The following is a 20,405-nucleotide window of genomic DNA, read 5'->3' as shown; positions in this document are numbered from 1 at the left end:
TCAGTAAATTTATTTGTCAGAATTGCAGACTGTGAATGAAAGTCCTTATGATCAGTACAATTTCGGAAGATGCGTTTATATTGGCAGTAAGGGGTGTTAGTGGTCCAAGGTTTGTGGTGGTGGCTTTTGAAATGGATGTAGTTATTAGCATCAACCTTTTTAAAAAAAGTTTTAGTTTTAATTTTATTTTCATCAACATATAAAAATAGGTCAAGGAATTCTATGGTGGTACTATGGTGTTGGGCTGTGAATTGAAGGCCGGCTACATTATTATTTAAATAATGGACCAAATGTGTGATGCTATTATGGTCGCCATACTTTATTTGCCTTGTGTTTTTATTATATTATTCAGTGTATTGAACACTGCATGGTATCATGCACCCTAAATCTGCTTTACTGTGGATTAAGCCACCTTATACCCAGTCAGCTTTCACTATGAAAATACACTATTACTAAAAGCCAGCATAGATCATTGCAAACTGGGTGATGATAGTCATCACAACTAAGTTTCACATACAAGATATGTAATTTATACACTCCTTCAGTTGGTTTACCCTTGGAATATCGACATATGCTGAGACTTGAATGAATTCTAGCAATTGAGTTGTGTAAAATGCTATATACTGAATGTATGTGTTTGCACTATGGTCTGCACTTTAATTGTGAAGCGCTGTTTTCTGTTTTAGATTATTACAAGTGTTTGGGGTCCCCCTTTGTTTATGAATATTTTTGTTCTGTATCTTTTATAGCTTGTGCTCCTGTTCGATTGCCTGAGGAAGCGGGATAATCCCGTGAAACGCGTAGCACCCGGGAGTACCATTAAATTGCTGAATCTTTGACCAAACTTTGTGGTTTTTATTGGTTTCGGTCTGTTGGAAGGGTGGTGAGTACGTCTCCCCCCATTTTAATTCTTATAATTGTTTTTACTCTTTTTGGCGCCTCTGGTACTTATCCTTAACACAATGTAGTAAATTATTCAGGATACTTACTTTTACAGTCATTTCCCTGGTTTCAGCATCAGAACCACTTCCTAGATCTGTACTGTATATTGCTGTATATCAAATGTAGTCTTACCCTCTCACTGATGTAAAGCCTTGGCTATACAGAATTCTCCCCTCACTCTTCCTTCCCAGAGCATTCTGGGAGACCAGGTGTACTTTTTACTGGCTTTGGAACTTTCAGTAACCAAACATTCTGCTGAGATCTCCTGACAGAACTAAAGATTTTGCCACTTTTGATACATTTCAGAATATAAATCAGGGTGAGGAAAGATTTTACAATGGACAACCACTGACTAAATAATTTATAAATAGATATTGTAAAAGAAATAGCAATTTTTATCCATTATGCTATTTTCATTACAGTTCTTCTTTAATCTGAATGTAGCAAAGAAATGTGACTGATCTCATCCATATGCTTTTCCCACAGGAAGGTAGCCTGGAAATAGAGGAGGCAGATGCTGTAAGAAGTGCAGGATAACCAGTTCCTTCATTATTTAGTAAGGTAAGTCATGGAGCAGCTTTATTTCTTTTTTTGTGTTTTTGTGATGTGCTTCTATGGGCCTGATTTACTGAGGGACCTCCAAGCATCCCAAGTGGCGTTTTCGGGAAAAGGGCCCTTAAGGCTATTTTCACAGTGGGAAGTTCTGGTGCGTTGTCAGACGGTATACCCGTAATCCTATTGCTAATGTAATACAATTATACTGTAATGGTACGTTCACATTGATGTGTTAGCACAGGGGTCAGTAACCTTTTTGGCTGAGAGAGCCATAAACGCCACATATTTTAAAATGTAGTTCCGTGAGAGCCATACAATATGTTTCAAACTGGCACAGTGCGCATGCGCAGCAGAGGACTGTCCCTGTTGCTATAGTAATGTGTATACAGTTGATCCACCAGTCAGCAGAAGTGTCGGACATATCTTCAGCTTCTCTTGGGTTTCATCAACATCAGCAATTTCCCTGAGAGCATGACAGGAGAAATACCAACTAACAGCTTGTACAATTAGCTAGCTGACTTGGGGGTTGATTCACTTTGTAGGATGGGATCCCTGCACTTTGTCCCAATAGGTTGCCTGTCAAGTGACTGGCAGCCTATTGGACCAATCAAAGTGCAGGATCTCATCCTACAAAGTCACTGAACCTGACAGGTCCAGAGTGGGACAATTAGAGCAGCTGTTCCTTTTGGGGGGAGCACAAGTAAGTTAGTAGTGCATGCTACAACAGTAGAGTGCCTAGACTGAAAGTGTTACCTGCGCTGCCACACTAAGCTGCGCAGTGTAGCTCAGTGAATCAACTCCTACTGATTTGTCTGTCAGCCAGATGTAGCCATCAAAAGAGCCACATCTGGCTCCCGAGCCATAGGTTCCCTACCCCTGTGTTAGCAGTATGTCGGAATCCATTGGAATAACGCAATGCATTCAGTGCAGTACTGCATAATGTGCATGTTAATAGTGGCAGTGAAGCATGTTTTGTATGTACTGTTTCCTTCAGTGTATTTGTTGCACAGCAGGAATAATGTGCAATGTGACTTTTCCACTTTGTTCTCTTGCGAACCTGCTTAACCACTTGAGGACCGTAGGCTTTACCCCCCTTAAGGACCAGACCCTTTTTTTTCCATTCAGACCACTGCAGCTTTCACGGTTTATTGCTCGCTCATACAACCTACCACCTAATTGAATTTTGGCTCCTTTTCTTGTCACTAATAAAGCTTTCTTTTGGTGCTATTTGATTGCTGCTGCGATTTTTACTTTTAATTATATTCATCAAAAAAGACATGAATTTTGGCAAAAAAATGATTTTTTTTTTTACTTTCTGTGCTGACATTTTTCAAATAAAGTAAAATTTCTGTATGCATGCAGCATGAAAAATGTGGACAAACATGTTTTTGATAAAAAAAACTCATTCAGCCTATATTTATTGGTTTGGGTAAAAGTTATAGCGTTTACAAACTATGGTGCACAAAGTGAATTTTCCCATTTTGTAGCATCTATGACTTTTCTGACCACCTGTCATGTTTCATGAGGGGCTAGAATTCCAGGATAGTATAAATACCCCCCAAATGACCCCATTTTGGAAAGAAGACATCCCAAAGTATTCACTGAGAGGCATAGTGAGTTCATAGAAGATATTATTTTTTTTGTCACAAGTTAGCGGAAAATGACAGTTTGTGACAAGAAAAAAATAAAAGTTTCCATTTCTGCTAACTTGTGACTAAAAAAAAAAAAATGAAATCTGCCACGGACTCACCATGCCCCTCTCTGAATACCTTGAAGTGTCTACTTTCCAAAATGGGGTCATTTGTGGGGTGTGTTTACCGTCCTGGCATTTTGGGGGGTGCTAATTTGTAAGCACCCCTGTAAAGCCTAAAGGTGCTCATTGGAATTTGGGCCCCTTAGCGCAGTTAGGCTGCAAAAAGGTGCCACACGTGGTATTGCCGTACTCAGGAGAAGTAGTATAATGTGTTTTGGGGTGTATTTTTACACATACCCATGCTGGGTGGGAGAAATATCTCTGTAAATGACAATTGTTTGATTTTTTTTACACACAATTGTCCATTTACAGAGATATTTCTCCCACTCAGCATGGGTATGTGTAAAAATACACCCTAAAACACATTATACTACTTCTCCTGAGTACGGCGATACCACATGTGTGGCACTTTTTTGCACCCTAACTGCGCTAAGGGGCCCAAAGTCCAATGAGTACCTTTAGGATTTCACAGGTCATTTTGTTTCAAGACTACTCCTCACGGTTTAGGGCCCCTAAAATGCCAGGGCAGTATAGGAACCCCACAAGTGACCCCATTTTAGAAAGAAGACACCCCAAGGTATTCCGTTAGGTGTATGGCGAGTTCATAGAAGATTTTATTTTTTGTCACAAGTTAGTGAAAAATGACACTTTGTGAAAAAAAAACAATAAAAATCAATTTCCGCTAACTTTTGACAAAAAAATAAAATCTATGAACTCGTCATACACCTAACAGAATACCTTGGGGTGTCTTTTTTTCTAAAATGGGGTCACTTGTGGGGTTCCTATACCGCCCTGGCATTTTACGGGCCCAAAACCGTGAGTAGTCTGGAAACCAAATGTCTCAAAATGACTGTTCAGGGGTATAAGCATCTGCAAATTTTGATGACAGGTGGTCTATGAGGGGGCAGGGGGGGGGGGGGGGTCTGGGGAGAATCTGAGGGGTGGGGGGGTGATCAGGAGGGAGCAAGGGGCAGTTTAGGGAATTAAAAAAATAGTGTTTACAGATAGTGACAGGGAGTGATTGATGGGTGATTAGGGGGGTGATTGGGTGCAAACAGTGGTCTGGGGGGTGGGCAGGGGGGGGGTCTGAAGGGTGCTGTGGGGTGGGGGGGGGGGAAATCAGTGTGCTTGAGTGCAGACTAGGGTGGCTGCAGCCTGCCCTGGTGGTCCCTCGGACACTGGGACCACCAGGGCAGGAGGCAGCCTGTATAATTCACTTTGTATACTGTACATTATAAAGTGTATTATACACTTTGTATGCGGCGATCCGGGTGCTAGTAACACGCCGGCGCTTCCGAACGGCCGGCGGGTTACAGCGCGAGGGGGGCGGAGCCAGCCGCCAATTGTACATGCGGCGGTCCTTTCGGGATCCACTTTCCGGCCGCCATTTGTACATGCGGCGGTCGGGAAGTGGTTAAAGAGAACCAGAGACGAAAAACATATAATAGATTTATACATACCTGGGGCTTCCTCCAGCCCCATCAGCATGGATCGGCCCCATGCCGCCGTCCTCCGCCACCTCTATTGCCGGTACCGGGTCCCGTCACTTCCGCCGGACGCGGCCAGTTGTACGCATCCGCACTGACTCACACCGTCTCGCCGGCACCTGCTTTACGTAACTGCGCAGTACGGAGGGAGCGCACTACGCTTGTGTCAACTGGCCCTGACTGGCCGGAGTGACGGGACCCGTCGTCTCTGGTTCTCTTTAAGCTATTAGGCTACTTTCACAAGCACTAGTGTGACGTTAGCGTAAGTGATCCAGGAAATCTGGACAATATTTTTAATATTTGTTTGCTATTAGGTGTCCAAATTTCCCAACCTGCACCTGAGTCATATCAGACAATAGTAAGGCTGCTGAAAGAATAGTTAATTAGTGGTTGTGCCACTGCAGTCATGTACAACACCCACTTTCAGGACATCTGTGTAGTTTCTCCTGGATTGGTTCTCTCTATAGATAGACAATAGGGCCATTATTAGGTGGTAAAATATTGCATGGGTCATATTTAAACATAAGGGCCCATATGCAATTAACTTTTCCTTTTGACTTTTCTCCCAGTTAATAAGTTCACAACTTGTCAATAAAATGCCTTTCAAACCACCAGCCAGCAAAAAAAAAAAATACTCAAAATAATTTCCATAGTACTCTTCACCTATTTTTTTAGCTATTTTTTCAATTGCAAAGTGCAAAAAAATTATTTTAAAGAGAAGTAAAAAATAATCTTTTAGGAGAAAACTTGAACTGCATATGGGCCAATGGGTCCGATCCAATTCAGTTTTCTCCTAGGAGATAATTTTTCATGTTCTGTTTAAAGGAAACCTGAAGCCAGTTATTTTTTACTATGTTATAATAGAGGTATGTGCCTTTAAGGCTGACATACCTTTGTGTAGTGGCCGTTTGTTGCTGCAGCCTCTGTCCCTCCGGAGTCCCGCCGGTAAAATCATTGACTTAGAAAGCTGTGCTCTTCTGTCTGTTTTTCCCCCATTGCCGCCCAACTCCGCCCTTTCCCCGGCTCGCTATTCAGCATTGTTGTAAGACATGCTGGACGCAGCTCTGGGAGTCTAGAGCGAGCCTGCAGGTGCAGAAATGTACAAAAGATTTCTCCGCACACCTCACATGGAATAAAACCAAATCCTTTTATTGAACCATCATGGAAAATAGCAAAAATAGGGCAGCATGCAAGCTGACGCGTTTCTGACCCCACAGGGTCCTTAGTGGTAGCTCATGTGCAGGTGCAGGCAGAGTGAGCCAAGGAGTACTATCTGCTAATAGCGAGGATGCCAAGACACGCGCACAAGCTGAAGATGAAAGTGATCTATACAGGCTGCAATGCCCCGGAAGTAGTCCCGGGGTCATGGCGAGGTTGCGGCCATCTTGCCTGGAGCCGGATTTTTAAACTTAGAAAAAAATGATTATAGTAGCGGCGGGGAAAAAACAACGGCAAAGTCAGCGAGGAGTCATGCATACTGTATATGGTAATTTTTTTTTTTTTTCATATAAATAACAATGTTTCAGGTTTCCTTTAACATAACTTTTTAGCACTCTGCAACTGAAAGAGTACCAAAAAATAGGTGATAAAGTACTATCAAAATTATTCTGAGTATTTTCATGCTTGCTGGTGGCTTAAAGGGCATTTTAATGATATTATAAGAAAATAAGACCTTGGAAAAAACTTGGAGAAAACGTCAATTGGATCAGGCCCAGTAAGTGCTGCTAAAAGGAGAGCAGTTGTGCGACTGCATCCCATGTAGGTGTACACAGTGATCAATTTTTTTCTAATAACGTCATACTATTCTAAATTTCTCAGTTATGTATTTAAAGTATTGCAGTGAATACTGCATGCACCCAATCTCACAACCACCAATTCAGATAACTCTCAGCAGCCCTCACTTTGATCAAATATGACTCAGGGTCCTTTGACACTGGGGCGGTGCAGCACGTCAAACTGACGCACTGCTACTGCACTCCAATGCAAACCTATGGGGGGAATCGCATTATATACGTCGCAGTGCGCCGGAAGTCCTCAATCTGACGTGCTTCCAAAACTACGTTGTTGCAGGTACTTGCTTTGCTCTGTGTCGGACCGGAAGTCGTGTAAGCCTATGGCAATGCAAGGTTTTAAAAATGTTGGCGTCGGCGATGCAATGACATTATGACGTGCATGTGTGGAAGCGTATTTTTACAATAAGCTTCTGTGCACTTTCGCATACACGAAACAGGAAGCAACCCCAAGAGTGCGTCACTTTCTGCTTGGCCGGATGTCAAACAGCAAATTCCATGTAGTAACGCGGTATTCCCTGAAGGCTTGTTTTTGGGGGTGCGGCGAAACGCTGACACCAGTTTATAGTGTGAAATTGGCCTCAGGTAGGGGTGGGCAATCTTGAACACATATTAACAGGTGATTTTTAGTAAATCCTCACTAGCTATCTGGAGATCTCTGGAGATGCTTTAGTGATCGGGGTCCATAGAGATGGTTAAGTTAAATACATTTATTACTATACTATTCTCAAGTTCCCAATCCTAATGGACAGCAAACTGTCATTACAGGTGAAGTTCGATGAGAAATGCACTACAGGCAGACCCTATTTACAAATGACTTGAGTTACAATATTTCATTTATACAAACAAAGTTGTTGCCATGTACAAAATATACAATACTTTTTTTATTGCTTATTTTTGTTGTTACATGAATCAGTATTGTATAAACTGTAAGTACATTAAAAGCATGTTACAAATAAGCAAAAACATTGTTTATGCTTTATGTCCAAATCCAGCGTTCTGAAAGTAAATCATTTGTTTCATTATATATAGCACATGACTCAACTTACAAACAAATTCAACTTACAAACAGACACCCCCACCTCCCCCCTGTTTGGAAGTAGGGGACCGCCTGTATAAGAAATGTGTTTTCTACAATGTTTACTTTATGAACTAAAGAATACTAAGGACAAGTTCCAAGCTATCATTGCTCACCAACTGTTACTTTGAACTGTGAAATAAATCTTCCTATCTGTTCTTTCTCTGATTAAACTTTTCTCACAAAGGTGACTCACATCACAGCTTATGTAAATTACCATGCAGTCTGATTTGTTCTGAGGCGATATCAGTATGTAAACCTGCTAAGCATTGCTGTATACTGGAATTTATGTAAAACTCTCTGCTTCATACAGTATTTCAGTGTCCATCAGGTTGTTTTAGGATAAGAGTAGTTTTAGTACTTAGTTGTTGTACTTAGTACCTGTACTAAAGGTAGCCATACATCAGGCATTGATTGGCATATTTGACCAAGAGACAAATCTCTCTATGATCTAATCTGATCGGATAGAGATCTGTCAGCTGCCCATACACTGCAGGCCGATTCTCAATCTATTTCAGCATAAAATCTCTCAGTAATCGGCCATGTCTGCCACCCCACTACTCTTCCCTAGTGTATAAATGTGTATACATATGTGCGTTTATACATTACCTGTCCTGTGTGCCCATCTGTCTTACGGATCTGCTGCTTTTTCATTAGCCTTACACACTCCGCCTGTGTGGCGAATGCGTGACATCACACATGTGTGCCACATGCTATGTGCCAGCGGCGTGTATCGGGCTAATGGAAGAGCAGCGGATTCGGAAGACAGATGGTACCGCGACACAGGACAGGTAATGTATTTATACACACATACATGCACATTTATACACAGGGGAAACGGCACCGGGGGTTTCGTCACTCATCACTCGTTGTTTCTGCCGTACACCCTATCGACCACAAAGGCGGCATCCGATCGACATGCTCGGTCCAAAATTGGTCACATTGTCGATTGGACATGCACTTGGCGGCACCGCTTTTTATCCGATTCGATTATAATAATCAATCAGATGGTCGATTGGCCGTCAAGTCGCCTGATGTATGACCACCTTAAAACCCCATGCATGTGCAACAGCCACAACAGTAAAATATAGCAAAGCACCCCTTTGATGAATCTATTAGAGGAACACAGTTGGGAGCGCGCAATTGCTGCTGCTGATCCCAGATGAATACACATCGCTGTCAGCGAGTGTCTAGAGGAGCTAGACTCCCACTTCCTCTATAAGAACTTTTGTACAGCAGCAGACAGATTTTTGCCTCTGAGCAAACATTGCCTTGATAAAGGGGTCCTACGTGGCTCCGAAACGTTAGCCATATTCTATTACATGGAACCAATAAAGATTAACTTTAGCCAGCTCCTCTCCTGTACAGGCTGTAGGCTAACTTATCCTGGGGGCCCCTCTGAATACCCATACTGGAAGGCTAGCTAATACTGGAGGTATCTCTGGCTACTTATAGTGGGGAGCATTTCTGGATAACTATACTGGGGCCTACCTAACACTGGGGGTACCTCTGGCTACCAATGGTGGAGGGGCACCCTTGTTCTGGGGGCACCTCTGGCTACTTAAAACGTGTGTGGGGAGACATAAAGTTGCCTTAAAATTGTTTTGCGGGCCCCCACCAAATGTTTGCTATGGGGCCCCGCGGTTTCTAGCTACGCCCTTGCCTTATTGCTTTCTTTAGGAAAACTATTATTAGGAAAGATAAGTTAAGCACCAAGGCAAGTCACAACGAAGGCCCTTTCAGCGATACGGAAATTATTATTGCACTTTATTATTTCTTTAATGCATAGTATGGCTATAGTAATTGATCTCCAAAGGTGTATTCACCAGTGACTTGAAGTAGTCTTTTTTTTATAAGTAAACATACTAGTCTGCTGTAAAACAGACATTCAGTAGTTGCCATTATTAGAAAGAAGAAGTAGACAGAGTAGTTCCTCTTTTGTAGAAAGCTGGATGCACTTACCTTACATAATAACATTATGTTCAGACTTCTTTCACATGGAAGCGCACCCTCTCAACCATCCTTTATTAGATCTGTAGTGGAGTGTTCCGCTGTATTAGACATCAGAAAGTTATAGATTGTTACAGAAGATACCCCTGACATTTTCATCTCATCTACAAAATGTTCCCATATTACCTCTTTAGATGCTCCAGAGAGCACAATTGTTTTTGTTTTTACATTGGACACCAATTATTAAAGGGAAGGTCCGAGCAATGTAAAAATAAAAATCCACTTATCTGGGGCTTCTTCAGCCCCCTGCATCCATCCTGTGCCCTTGCTGCAGCTCCAGTGGCTCCCGATCCCCTCCAGTGGAGAAGGTCGGCTTCCCCTGTGCTCCAGCGTGCGGCTCACTGGTCGCGCTCACGTCATCCGGACTGTACAGCGCAGACGCAGTACAGTCCGGATGACGTCAGTGCGACTCTGAGAGCCGATCGCGCAGGCGCAGTGGACATCCTGCGCCGGAGGGGACCCCGGGCCACCAGCGCAGAGCGTAGCTGCGGCGAGGGCACAGGATGGCTGGCAGGGGCTGGAGGAAGCCCCAGGCAAGTGGATTTTTTTATTTTCAATTTCCTCAGATGTGTCCTTTAAAGTATAGTACTCCTATTTAGCTTACTTTTAATCACGATGTATGTGCGGTGCTGTGACATACGTCACAGCAAACTCCAGCGCCCCCTGTGGCCCCCGCACGGCTCATCTCTAATCCCCGAGTGTCAATTATGGGCGGGGAAAAAGTGACAGTTCCTCTCCCCTTCTTTCACAGGTTAACCACTCAAGTAACCACAGGCTTACAACCCCCCCCCCCCCCCCCCCCCAGTGACCAGGCCATTTTCTACAATTCAGTGCTATGCAGCTTTAACAGCTGGTTGCAGAGCCATACAACTTAGCACACAAATGATTTTTTTTTTCCTCCTTTTGTTGCCACCAACAGAGCTTTCTGTTGGTGGTATCTAAACACTGCTGCAGGCTGTTTTTTTTATTTTTTATTTTCTATTTAATTTTAAATAAATATGCATATTTTTTTCCCCTCCCCCTGAGAACCAATGAGAACGATCCTCTCTCATAGGCATCAGCCTATAAAAGGGGATCGCGTTCAGGGTCGGACTGGGACACTAAGGGCCCACCAAGGAAGTTTCAGCCTAGGGCCCACCAAGGAAGTTTCAGCCTGGGCCCCCCCCTGACGATCCCCTCCTCCTCCTCCCCCCCCCCCCATTTTGGGCTCACATACACATGTACTCTAGAAATTTTGCATGAGTTTATGGTAGGGAAAAGATCGTGAGCACTTCTGAGGACAGTCTCCAATAGGCATATGTCCACATGCGGCACGCGCAGCGCGCCGCAGCGAAAGTAAATGGGTGGCACCACGCACTGGAACATCGGCGTGGTCACGATGAGTCATGGACAGACTTAAAAAAAAAAAAAACACAACATAAGTAGCGGTGTTATTCACAGAGATTAGGTCCGACCAGATACATTTTAGATAAAATATTCAAGTAGTTACATGCCTCATGATAATTCATCAAGTAGTCAAATCGCAGCAGATTTTCCGACAAAATGCAATCAGGTTGGCGGCAGATACCCCCACAACATGCAATCAGGTTGGCGGCAGTTACCCCCACAAAATGCAATCAGGTTGGCGGCAGATACCCCCCAAAATGCAATCAGGTTGGTGGCAGAAACCCCACCCAAAAGTGGGCAGCAGTGACCAGAAAATCGTAATGTGGGCAGCAGACACCTGAAAATCGCAATGTGGGCAGCAGTGACCAGAAAATCGTAATGTGGGCAGCAGACACCTGAAAATCGTAATGTGGGCAGCAGACACCTGAAAATCACAATGTGTGTAGCAGACACCTGAAAATCACAATGGGCTCTATTCATAAAAGGTTACCGCAAGTTTTCCGCTCAAAACAGCGGATTTTCCCGTCCATTTAGCAAAGTGGGCATTCATAAAAGCTGTTCCCGCATGAAATTCTACAATCCCCCAGCAGAGCGAGAAATTTCCGCCCTCTCCAGTGTTTTTCTAGATTAATCTAGAAAAAAGTAACAAAATGGCCATTCATGAAGTTTAGAGGAAGCGGTATGTGGACGGGAAATACCGCTTCCTCTGATTTTGCGGATTACATACAAGTGAATGGGACAGACCTCCCAGAGAGAGCAGTGCACGGAGGGACTCTGCCGGCTGAAGTGTTTCCGCATGCCTTCCGACAGCTTACCGCCAGCCTTCAGCGGGAGATCTCCGCACTTGCATTGCAGCTGGCAAGATTTTTTTGAATGACCACCCAGAAGTGTAAAATACCGCTGCGGTATTTTCCCTCCAGGAGTTTTTTCGCCACAACTTTTTTATGAATAGAGCCCAATGTGTGCAGCAGACACCAGAAAATCACAATGTGTGCAGCAGACACCAGAAAATCGCAATGTGGGCAGCAGTTACCAGAAAATCACAATGTGGGCAGCAGTGACCAGAAAATCGTAATGTGGGCAGCAGACATCTGAAAATCGTAATGTGGGCAGCAGACACCTGAAAATCGTAATGTGGGCAGCAGACACCTGAAAATCGTAATGTGGGCAGCAGACACCTGAAAATCGCAATGTGGGCAGCAGACACCTGAAAATCGTAATGTGGGCAGCAGACACCTGAAAATCGTAATGTGGGCAGCAGGCACCAGAAAATCGCAATGTGGGCAGTAGGCACCAGAAAATCGCAATGTGGGCAGCAGTGACCAGAAAATCGTAATGTGGGCAGCAGACATCTGAAAATCGTAATGTGGGCAGCAGACACCAGAAAATCGCAATGTGGGCAGCAGACACCTGAAAATCGTAATGTGGGCAGCAGACACCTGAAAATCGTAATGTGGGCAGCAGACACCAGAAAATCGCAATGTGGGCAGCAGACACCTGAAAATCGTAATGTGGGCAGCAGACACCTGAAAATCGTAATGTGGGCAGCAGACACCTGAAAATCGTAATGTGGGCAGCAGACACCTGAAAATCGCAATGTGGGCAGCAGGCACCAGAAAATCGCAATGTGGGCAGCAGGCACCAGAAAATCGCAATGTGGGCAGCAGTGACCAGAAAATCGTAATGTGGGCAGCAGACACCTGAAAATCGTAATGTGGGCAGCCAGCAGACACCTGAAAATCGCAATGTGGGCAGCAGACACCTGAAAATCGTAATGTGGGCAGCAGACACCAGAAAATCGTAATGTGGGCAGCAGACACCAGAAAATCGTAATGAGGGCATGTTGGTGGCAGATACCCCCCTCAAAATGCAATCAGGATGGTGGCGAGCAAAGATCGGCGGGGTGAGGCGGAAGCCACCCTCCTCCCTCACCTAGGGGCCCCCCCTCCAGAATTGCAGCCAGCAGCAGCACCGGGGATGAATCACTTACCAGCATGACGGAGATCCGTAGCTCTGCGTGCCGCTGGCTGGTCTCTGTTTCCTGAACTGACTGTCCAATCACGCTCTCACAGTACTTCCTGCGAGAGCGTGATTGGACAGTCAGTTCAGGAGACAGAGACAGACCAGCCAGCGGCACGCAGAGCTATGGATCTCCGTCATACCGTTAAGTGATTCTTCCCCGGTGCTGCCGCTGGCTGCAATTCTGGGGGGGGGGGGGGGGCGCGGAAGGGGGGCCCCTAGGTGAGGGAGGGGGGATTCTGCCCCTCCCCGCCGATCTGTGCACAATGTCCCCCCTTCCTGCGCTTAGCCCCCCTCCTTTTTAGCACTGGGGCCCCCAGGAGGCGGGACGGCCGGGGCCCACCGATGGGACCATCGGTGGTTCGTTGGGCCTGTCCGAGGCTGATCGCGTTTGCAGCAGCTCCACGGGACAGGCAAGTGACAGGGCTGTTCCCAGTACAGCGCAGCGGTAGCTCGCTCTTGCTTATTGGTGGTTTAATGGCATTTTATTGACAAAGTGTGAAAATATCACCTAGAAGAAAACAAAGGAGAAAAAGTTAATTGCATAAGGGCCAACCTGCTTTATTAGATGAAGGCATATGGCCTCTACTGGCTGCTAATGACTACTTGCAGACAGATCTTCATCTTTTGGATTTCGTGTGCCATTCTTCTAGATTGCTGAGGGTGCTTACACACATCTAATTTTGATTAGCGAATCACTTGCCAATTTTACCACCTCTATGTAGTATGAGGGTCAACAGATTTTGAAAACTCTGAGCGGATTGTGTAGGTAAGCTCCCACACCACATGGAAGTGTTAAAACTGGCCAGTAATTGGACAATCAAAATTGGATGTGTGTATGCACCCTGAGGACCCTTTCACATTGGCTTAGTGCAGCAAATTGCTGCACTGCTACCGCAGCCTAATGTAACCCTATGGGGAAGTTTATACTTCCCACATTGCGGTATGCTGCGCTGCCACAGAACTACGTTACCGGGCGGGACCTGCGTCGGCCCAGAAGCCGTGTTAGTCTATGGTGGCGCAGTAGTAGTAGTAGTAGTAGTTGTCACGACACACATGTGCGAACGTGTATTTTTACAAAGCAGGAAGTAGCGAGAAAAGGAAGCATATTTTTCCCCAAAGCAGGAAGTGGCTGCAAGCGCGCAGTACTTCCTGCTTGGCCAATTACCAGACAGGGAACACTGTGTATTAACGCAGTGTTCCCAGAAGGCCTGTTTTTGACAGTGCGATGCGGTGCAACACTACCGCCAGTTTATAGTGTGAAACCAGCCTGAGTGTCTGCACTGTTTCATGTGCGTGGTATGGAATTATTTTCCTAAGTGGCTTTTTACATTTGTTATCTCATTTACAACATGAATGCTTGGGGAACAACGTCTTTAAATGCAAACACCATCTTTACACTAAGGCCTTTCTATTTTTACTATAAGCGCTGGGGGTGAGGCAGAGCAGGTGGCTAGTACAACCCTGTCCTGTAATTGTACTCTCTCCTAAAGTAGGAGACCACTTTTTGACCTTTTTGCTGTTCTCTGGATAAGCAGAGCAGAAAGGAAAGGTGTATTTTTTGTGTATAAGTTCACCAGTCACAACGAAATGACAACAATCCTGCTTGACATGACTCAACTAATTACAGAACAGGTTTTCTTTTTTTTTTAAATTGTTTGAAAAGGCGTTGTAGAATTGTTTTCAAATTTCAAAGAGCTTTTTAAGAAATCTAAATCTATTTTTGTTCACTGCAGCAATAACGTCCTGTTTAAAGTAAGTTTTACCTTTTCTTTGACAAAAAAATAGTCCGTAAAACTTTGCTTCTTATTAAATTCTAAATGTTGCATTTTCAATATGTTTTTTTTTTCTTTATAAAGTGTGATTTTCCTTCTGCAAGTACCAGTGGCGTCAACACAGTCATAAAATAAATTAGCAGGTTTAGGAATGCACATTGGTAGTGGGGCCTTTTTGTTCTGATAAGGAAAATTCATAACATAATCCTGAAATTGCCTGAGCAGCTTGGAATGTAGAATTATAATGCGGGCACTGAGAGAAATATTTCCTTTTCATAAGATAAATATGCATATTTCTTATGTGAAGTAAATGGAAAATGTGCCCAAATTCTGAAGAGGTCAGGTGATAAGAGCAACTGCTGGGAGTTTCTGGTTCAATGGTTTAACTGTAAATTCCAATTAAATCACAGATTGCTGACTAATAGAATCTTCATAAATAATCAACGATAATAACTCTGTTGTTGGTACAGCAAAAGGTCTTCTCTCAGACAGATAGAAGACTATGGGTCATTTGCTAGTCATATGTAAGAGAGCTGTTTTCTTATGACATTATAGTTAATTGTCTGCCTAAGCCTTAATATTATGTATTTCCCCCAGGGTTTTCTTTGTGGTACTGAAGAAGAAAACGCTTCCGTCCGTAGACATCCCTGAAGTGGATTGCTAACCGCAAACTGGTGACAGCAGTGCATATCATGTAGCTTTACCACAAAGTCTGCACTCTTGTCTTTCCCAAATGAGACTTTTTTTTTTTTTTTTTAGCTCCATTGGGGTCCCCAAAGACACCTTTACTTGCTGATATGTATATTCAGGTCAGCCAGGCCAACTCTGCCTTCCTCCTTCCTCCCAACCTCTAGGTCATGCCTAGCCTCTGCCAGGGCCGGATTTAGGCCAAGGCCACCTAGGCCATGGCCTAGGGCACCACAGGAGCAAGGGCACCAAAGCAGCAGGGTAAACTGGTGCAGCATTTGCAAGCTTGCAAATTCTGCAGTGCAGGGAGATCAGGCAAGCGCCTGACCGCGGTACTCTGCTGCTAGCCGCCTGTGCACTGGCCGCCCTGCTCACTTTGAACGTCGGCGTTGTGGCCGGGGCTACGGACTTGGGCAGTATTGCAGAGTTACAAGCGGAGGATGTGGAATAGCAGCCGCCAGTTGCTCACATCTTCGCTCGTCTGCAACATAGAAGCTTCCTCTTCCCATCTGACTCGCTGGTAACATGCTGGCAAGTCACAAGCGAGAGATGCTGGTTGGAGGGACAGATGCACAGCAGTGGCTGATGGAGACAGAGGGGAAGAGGCAGCTTCTGCGCTGGAGACCACCGGAGAGGTGACACTGATGGCTACTGTGCTGTGGAGGCGAGCTAGCTACCTATACTGAAAGGTGGGAGCGGAAAAGGGAGGGATTAAGGGAGTCACCTAGCTACCTTTACTTGAGGGAAAGGGGGAGGGATCATCAGGCTATCTATACTAGAGGGAAAGGGGGAGGGGTCATCTGGCTACCCTTGATGAATTGACTGACTCCAGCTTGGACCCTGATACTCTGGTGTTTAAATACAACAAATGTGTGTCCTCCACCTTTGAGACCATTGCTCCTCTGCGCACCAAATATCTTACTCCACACCATCATGCACAGTGGTTTGATAACGCTATAAAAGAGCTGAAAAGACAAGGCCGAAAACTTGAGAGGCTGTGGCGCAAATCTCAGTCCCCAGAAGACAAACATGCCTTAATCTTCCACTTGAAGAGCTACCAAAAGGTAATCACGGGAAAAAAATCATCCTTTCTATCACAAGAGATTGCAAATGCAGTTAACAAACCAGCCCAACTGTTCCGCACAGTGGAAAAACTCTGCAACCCAGCATGTCAAAAACTTAATATCGAGTCTTCAAAGGACCTCTGTGACCAATTTGCCCATTTCTTCACAGACAAAGTCTCCGCTATAAGGTCCGCCATCCAACTTACAGCATCTGAGCCTAATATAGCGCCGAAGACCATTAGCAGAGACAACGTAACACCTTGGTCAAACTTCAAAGAAATTGATGAAGAAGTCATATCAAGCATCCTCCCTCACGTCCGCCTAACTACCTGTGACCTGGATCCTGGCCCAACACAGTTCATGTTGAACTGCCCCGACCTGTTCGTACCGGTATTCCTCAAAATTGTTAACTGTTCCTTACAATCAGGGATATTTCCTGCTTTACTGAAGGAAGCAATCATCAGGCCTCTCCTCAAGAAACCCTCCCTGGACCCAGATGCAATGACCAGCTACAGACCTGTCTCTAACCTCCCCTGTCTGGGAAAGCTAATTGAAAAAGCTGTATACCTCCAGCTAGAAGCCAGAATCCTACAAAATAACAGTTATGACCCATTCCAGTCTGGCTTCAGGAAACACCACAGCACTGAAACTGCCCTCATCCAAATATGCAACCACCTGCTCATGGCAAGAGACAGAGGAGAGTGCTCGATCCTCATACTGCTAGACCTTTCTGCAGCCTTTGACACAGTTGACCATGACATCTTGATAAACAGGCTACAGGAATACTGCGGCATTGATGGCATAGTACTTCAGTGGTTCCAATCCTTCTTGAGTGGCAGAACCCACAAAGTGTCTATGGGGCCCTTCCTGTCCACCCCTGTAACACTTAAGTATGGGGTGCCCCAGGGCTCAATCCTCTCTCCCCTGCTTTTCACGATTTACATGCTACCGTTGGGAAAACTAATCCAAAAACATGGCCTGACATACCACTGCTATGCAGACGACACCCAACTATATCTTTCCTTCAAGCCTGGTGTGACAGACCCAACTCTAACTATAAACGCCTGCTTACGTGAACTACAGCAATGGATGAATGACAACTGGCTGAAACTAAATGCAGACAAAACTGAAGTCCTTCTGATTGGAGGGCAGAGCATGATAACAAAACAACTTAACTTGCAGTCCTCACCACTGGGAATAGGAGGCACGGATCTACGCAGCTCTGATCATGTGCGTAGCCTGGGAGTTCTAATTGATGGGGATTTAAACTTCAGAACTCAAATCTCTGCTGTGGTGAAATCATCCTATTTTCACCTGAAGAACATTGCAAAAATCAAGCACCTCATACCCCCAGAAGATCTGCCAACCTTAGTCCACGCCTTCATCACATCCCGACTGGACTACTGCAATGCTCTCTACACTGGCCTTCCAAAAAAGGCCTTGTACCGCCTACAGCTGATACAGAATACTGCTGCCAGACTGCTAACCAACCAACCCCGTTACTGCCACATAACGCCAGTCCTGCATTCCCTTCACTGGCTACCTATAGAATGGAGGGTCCTATTCAAGATCGGCCTACTGACATTTAAATCCCTGAATAATCTGGGCCCTGGATACATGAAAGATATGTTACAGCTGCGAAGCAATCCCCGCATTCTCAGATCCACAGGTTCTAATAATCTAGTCATACCCAGAGTCCACTTAGAAACTTTTGGTCCCAGAGCCTTCTGTCATGCTGCCCCTACGTTTTGGAACTCCCTACCTCAACAGATCAGGACAGCCCCATCCCTGGACGTGTTTAAATCCAGACTGAAAACCCACCTGTTCAGTCTGGCATTTGCAGAAATATAACTTTTGTTGTGTGAATACTTCATCCTACTAATTACTGAATCTGAGAGAGCCTAAGCGCTTTGAGTCCTATGGGAGAAAAGCGCTATAGAAATGTTATTGTATTGTATTGTACCTATACTGCAGGGGGGCGGCTGGTGACAGTGGCCTAGGGTGGTAAAGAGTAGAAATCCGGCCCTGGCCTCTGCACCATTTCAGAGGCTAAACATTGGTCACATGGGGGCAGATGTACACCTGAGCCTGGAGGGGTGGGGCTACAGCTAATAAAAGCAATCCCAGAGTTTAGGGTTGCATCTCAGTACACAGGAGCCCAATGTCCACACCTCTTTTTGGCCTTGCAATCGAGCCATTACCAATTTTTGTTTAGAGCAAATCCACAAATTTAGGGACTAATAACTGACAGATTATAAGAGAGGGTCTCTCTATTTGCAAACATTGTACTTTTGTATTTGGCGGACCCCAATTTCTTTCTGAGGTCATCCCTAGACACTGTAGACCAATTTGGTTATTTTTCTGGTTTTCTAAAATTAATTGGGCAAAATCTCTTATAATGCCCATCCATCCTCAGCCAGGCCCTGATCCTTGACAAGATCTCCTCAGATGGGTGTCCTATATAAAATATCTTGGTATTAATACCTCTTTTTACCTCCAATAATACTATCAACTCAATATTACCCCTGCATTCTTGCATTTCAAATCTAAGTGCCAGGCCTGGCAGCACTTCCCCTTGTCCCTTCATCGGTAGAGTGAATGTAGGGAAGATGGCCCTGCTTCCATTTTTTTTATATTTTTTAAAGTTCTACATGTCTTCTTCCCTTATCCTTATTTAATGAGATAGACAAGTTGGTTGGTTCATTCATTTGGAATGTACAGCCCCCACAAATTAAGTTAAAGACACTCCAGCTACCAGTGAGTCAAGGCGGTGTTGTATTGTTGATCTTTACATTTTACCAACTGCTAATTGTTGGTTCTCTAAGAACCCCACCAATACAGGAGTTAGATTAGAGGACAGGATTGTTGACTGTTATTCTGAATTATTAAATGGGTACTTTTCCGTTAGCCGGGCGCAACTTTAATTGGACAATGTAACAGAATACTCCGCCGGCTTCAGCTCTGCCTCCTCTCCTCCCCCTGCCTCTCTCCTATAGAACACTGGCAGCCGGGGACATGCGTGTCCCCCCAGAGTCGTTCGTCATGGCATGGAATCCTGCTGTTCATTCCTGCAGAGCAGGTGCTTGCAGAATCAATGTCTGAAGCCTCCCCGCTCTGCTTGTTTCTTGCGACGAATGACTCTGGGGGGACACGCGTGTCCCCTGTCTGCCAGTGTTCTATAGGAGAGAGGCAGGGGGAGGAGAGGAGGCAGAGCTGAAGCCGGCGGAGTATTCTGTTACATTGCCCAATTAAAGTTGCGCCCGGCTAACGGAAAAGTACCAATAAATATTATATTTTGGGTGGGAAAAATGCTGTACAGTTCCCATGACAACAGTATTAAACGTTTAGGAGACAGTTGATAAGCGGATTAGGAGCCCAAGTAAAATCTCTCCATTTACAACCTTAAAGTATAATCTGGGATTCAGGGTTTTTCAATCCTGGATTCAGTGCTATGGGATTAGAACTCATTTATGGGACATTGTTGAGGACTAATTTTGTTTGACACACTTAAAGCTAAGTACAATGTAGATAACAAATTCTTCTTCTGATATCTTCACCTCTGCCATGCTTACTATACTAAGTTTGGTCCCATAGGGAACAAGATTAGGGATACATCCCATAATGAAGACTTATTAGGAAGTGGCAATTAAGGAATAACATTTCTTTGCTGTATGAAAATGTACTTGCCCTGAGATCTGGAGGAAAACTTTGATGTCTAGAAACATGGAGAAGGGACATTCCTGGAGTCTGATGGAGAGTGGTTGGAGGTACTTCTTAGATTTTGGGGTGCACGTGTGTTCAGGGTCGTAGCAATAGCCATAGCAGCTGCTATGGGGCCCTTGAGCATGGGGGGTCCAGG

The 20,405-nt window shown here is 44.8% G+C and overlaps 1 protein-coding gene across 1 annotated transcript in view; it reads left to right on the top strand.

Moving 5' to 3' along the window:
* Nucleotides 1-20,405, top strand: part of PLD1 (phospholipase D1) — a 366,571-nt gene that overhangs the window by 87,771 nt on the left and 258,395 nt on the right. The window contains exon 2 of the mRNA XM_068281034.1: nucleotides 1,429-1,503. The gene's annotated coding sequence lies outside the window, so the exon portion shown is untranslated. The remainder of the gene's footprint in view (nucleotides 1-1,428; nucleotides 1,504-20,405) is intronic.

The sequence above is a fragment of the Hyperolius riggenbachi genome, chromosome 4, assembly GCF_040937935.1.
Source record: "Hyperolius riggenbachi isolate aHypRig1 chromosome 4, aHypRig1.pri, whole genome shotgun sequence".
Classification (NCBI taxonomy): Eukaryota; Metazoa; Chordata; class Amphibia; order Anura; family Hyperoliidae; genus Hyperolius; species Hyperolius riggenbachi.
The sequence above is the reverse complement of the archived record's forward strand: the minus strand, read 5'-3'. Positions and strand labels throughout refer to the sequence as shown.